General features: G+C 44.4%; 1 long non-coding RNA gene across 1 annotated transcript in view; it reads left to right on the forward strand.

The window, feature by feature from the left end:
* Positions 1 to 778: 778 nt before the first annotated feature.
* The window catches only part of LOC139026596 (uncharacterized), an 11982-nt gene continuing 8388 nt past the window's right edge, over positions 779 to 4372 (forward strand). Inside the window, exons 1-2 of the long non-coding RNA XR_011478443.1 lie at positions 779 to 904; positions 1139 to 1294. This is a non-coding gene — a long non-coding RNA (uncharacterized lncRNA). The remainder of the gene's footprint in view (positions 905 to 1138; positions 1295 to 4372) is intronic.

Raw genomic sequence — 4372 nt, forward strand, 5'->3', positions numbered from 1 at the left:
AATCAATTGAAAATCAAATTTAAATCACCCATAATAATTTTTGTGTGATTTTGTTGTCAGCACATTCAACTATGTAAAGAAAAAAGTATTTATTAAGAATATTTCATTCATTCAGATCTAGGATGTGTTATTTTAGTGTTCCCTTTATTTTTTTGAGCAGTGTATTACATAAGATATGACTGTGTCCCAAATAGCACGATACTCCTACTATGCTGCAGCACACACACACACACACACACACACACACACACACACACACACACACACACACACACTGTGTGTGTGTGCATGCGTACGTACGTGTGCAATACAGTGGTGGGCAATCTGGCAAATCCTCTGAGGTTTGGCATGCGTACGTACGGGATAATTCGTTTTGACAGGAAATTGCCGGAAGAAGAACACAATGTCTGCAGGTTATTATGTGGGAGCTTCACTGGAAGACAGAACTGGTGACTAAATAGGTCCAGCATCATTGGGACCATAGAGATTCCATAAACACACCATAGACTGTTCTATTTCCTTCTGCGTTTGGTACAGACAGACCCCTTATTTCCATCCAGCTGTATGTCTGTGTAATGTGTATGATGTGCTGTCTGTCTACGTCTGTCGGCCATAGAAAGAACATCCTAAAGGACACAAACAAAGTCATCAACATGTGTTTGGACTTGTTGATAGACAGAAAATATGTCCAGAATCCTTGAGACAGACAGTCCCCCTCTGTCTCCCCGGTTTCCATCCAACCTCTGTGTGGTTTGACTTGAGACAGGCAGAGAATGAAGACAGGCCTCAGCGTTGGAGGAAGAAGCTGACCCAGAGCAGAGATACTGGGACTGGGGGTCAGGATCACCCTGGGAGTGCTGCTAGTGACCCAGACAGCGTCATTCGCCAGGCTCTGCTAGATCAGGTTGGTGGCACCCCAAGAATTACAGCCTTGGTGGATACCATTCATATATACCATATAGATAAATCAATAAATACGTTTGTATACATTTAAATACATTTGTCTGTAGGATACCAATACGATGAATGATGTCAGAATATGTTACTGGAAAAGAAAAAAATAAATGTAATGTAATGTAAATGTAAATGTAGTATTGTAGGTGTTGATTCTGATATTTTTTTTTGTCTCGGACATCAGCGCCATCTAGAGGCGTACAGAAACATGCACCGTCTCAGAGACATCCTGTACCATCGATACTCTGCCATGCTCAGAGATAAGATACACACACAGAGACAGGAGATACAACGACGTGCTGAGGCAGCTGGAGCAGTCACCGGGGATAAACACATACCGGTAAAACAACTTCAAATGTTATTCATGTTATTAGATTAGACTTGCAAATGACATAACCTTCCCAAAATTCCATGGTTTTACACAAATCCTGGTTGGAAGATTCCCAGGATCAGGATGGAATAAGTAGGAAATCCTGGTTGGAAGATTCCCAGGATCAGGATGGAATAAGTAGGAATCCTGGTTGGAAGATTCCCAGGATCAGGATGGACTAAGTAGGAAAGATCCTGTTGGAAGATTCCCAGGATCAAGGATGGAATAAGTAGGAAATCCTGGTTGGAAAGATTCCCAGGATCAAGATGGAATACAGTAGGAACTCCTGGTTGGAAGATTCCCAGGATCAGGATGGAATAAGTAGGAAATCCTGGTTGGAAGATTCCAGGATCAGGATGGAAAGTAGGAATCTGGTTGGAAGAATTCCCAGGATCAGGATGGATAAGTAGGATAATCCTGGTTGGAAGATTCCGCAGGATAAGGATGAGGAATAAGTAGGAAAATCCTGGTTGGAAGATCCCAGGATCAGGATGGAATACAGTAAGGAAATCCCGAAGCCTCCAACCAGGATTTCTGGGAAGTTTTGGACAATGTACAACCCTATGTATGACCCAGTGGACTGATAACACACCCCCATGAAACACTAATGAAACACCTTACAAACATGGTAATTCTGTTTCTTGCTTCAATACTTTCATTCAGTATTTCACACTGAGATGTACAGTTCGTGGCCAAAGGTTTGAGAATGACACAATATGTAATTTTCAAACTAAGTTGCTGCTTCAAGTGTCTTTAGATATTTTTGTCAGATGTTACATGGAATACTGAAGTATAATTACAACATTCATCATTACAGTGTCAAAGGCTTTTTATACAATTACATGAAGTTGATGCAAAGAGTCAATATTTCCAGTGTTGCCCTTGTTTTCAAGACCCTGCAATCCGCCCTGGCATTGTCAATTAACTTCTGTGGCACATCCTGACTGATGGCAGCCCATTCTGCATAATCAATGCTTGGAGTTTGTCAGAATTTGAGGGTTTCTGTTTGTTCCACCGCCTCTTGGGATTGACCACAAGTCTCCAATGGGATTAAGGTCTGGGGAGTTTCCTGGCCATGGACCCAAAATATCGATGTTTTGTTCCCCGAGCCACTTAGTTATCACTTTTGTCTATGGCAAGGTCCATCATGCTGGAAAAGGCATTGTTCCGTCTCCAAACTGTTCCTGGATGGTTGGGAGAAGTTGCTCTCGGAGGATTGTTGGTACCATTCTTTATTCATGGCTTTGTTCTTAGGCAAAGCTGTGAGTGAGCCCACTCCCTTGGCTGAGAAGCAACCCACACATGAATGGTCTAGGGATGCTTTACTGTTGCATACACAGGCCTGATGGTAGCGTCACCTTGTTTCTCCGGACAAGCTTTTTCCGGATGCCCAAACACTCGGAAAGGGGATTCATCAGAGAAAATGACTTAACCCCAGTCCTCAGCAGTCCAATCCCTGTACCTTTTGCAGAATATCAGTCTGTCGCTGAGTTTTTCCTGGAGAGAAGTGGCTTCTTTGCTGCCTCCTTGCCACCAGGCCATCCTCCAAAAGTCTTCGCCTCACTGTGCCGTGCAGATGCACTCACACCTGCCTGCTGCCATTCCTGAACAAGCTCTGTACTGGTGGTGCCCCGATCCCGCAGCTGAATCAACTTTAGGAGACGGTTCTGGCGCTTGCTGGACTTTCTTAGGCGCACTGAAGCCTTCTTCACAACAATTGAACCGCTCTCCTTGAAGTTCTTGATGATCCGATAAATGGTTGATTTAGGTGCAATCTTACTGGCAGCAATATCCTTGCCTGTGAAGCCCTTTTTGTGCAAAGCAATGATGACGGCACGTGTTTCCTTGCAGGTAACCATGGTTGACAGAGAAAGAACAATGATTCCAAGCACCACCCTCCTTTTAGCTTCCAGTCTGTTATTCGAACTCAATCAGCACGACAGAGTGATCTCCAGCCTTGTCCTCGTCAACACTCACACCTGTGTTAACGAGAAAATCACTGACATGATGTCAGCTGGTCCTTTTGTGGCAGGGCTGAAATGTAGTGGAAATGTTTTTGGGGGGATTCAGTTAATTTGCATAGCAAAGAGGGACTTTGCAATTAATTGCAATTCATCTGATCACTCTTCATAACATTCTGGAGTATATGCAAATTGCCATCATACAAACTGAGGCAGCAGACTTTGAGAAAATTCATATTTGTGTCATTCTCAAAACTTTTGGCCACGACTGCAGGTAAGAGAAGTTGTGTAATACCATTCGGTTGCCAACAGGGGTCAGTGTCAGGCTACTAACTAGTCTACCAGGGCTCTCCACCCCTGTTCCTGGAGCACACCATCCCAGGGTTCTACACCAGCTTTTTCCACTGCTGGCACCAGCACATGATTTGGTTTCACCAATTTCTTTTAAATATAATTTTATTAATAATGATCTGGCCTGTGTCCCATAATGTGGCTGCATTCCRTGCAGAACCAGGCCAATAATGACTAGCCATCTTTTAAATGAGCATGCCCTTGTGTTCTTACAGTGATATGGATAGATTTACTGTAACAGGTCTGATGYACGGTAAGTTATCCTTTAATTCAGGTGTGCACCAGCTAGACTGTTGTGTTTGGCTATCAGTGTTTCTGGGTGTTTCTGTAGCACACTTTTTTCAAAACAAATGGCCACTGGATTAATGCAAATAATCATGATTGTGTCAGGTAGGCATAGACTACTTTGTTGTTACCATCCCTAGAATTTGGTGATTTCAGGGGCAAGCCCATTTGGCCTTCAAGAGGTGCCCAGTCTGTCAGGGCACCAAGGCCAACTGGTAGGGCACCAAGGCCATTTGGCCTTCAAGAGGTGCCCAGTCTGTCAGGGCACCAAGGCCATTTGGCCTTCAAGAGGTGCMCAGTCTGTCAGGGCACCAAGGCCATCTATCAGGGCACCAAGGCCATCTATCAGGGCACCAAGGCCATCTGTCAGGGCACCAAGGCCATCTGTCAGGGCAACAAGGCCATCTGTCAGGGCACCAAGGCCATCTGTCAGGGCACCAAGGCCATCTGT

Source organism: Salvelinus sp. IW2-2015, unplaced genomic scaffold, assembly GCF_002910315.2.
Source record: "Salvelinus sp. IW2-2015 unplaced genomic scaffold, ASM291031v2 Un_scaffold5236, whole genome shotgun sequence".
Lineage (NCBI taxonomy): Eukaryota > Metazoa > Chordata > Actinopteri > Salmoniformes > Salmonidae > Salvelinus > Salvelinus sp. IW2-2015.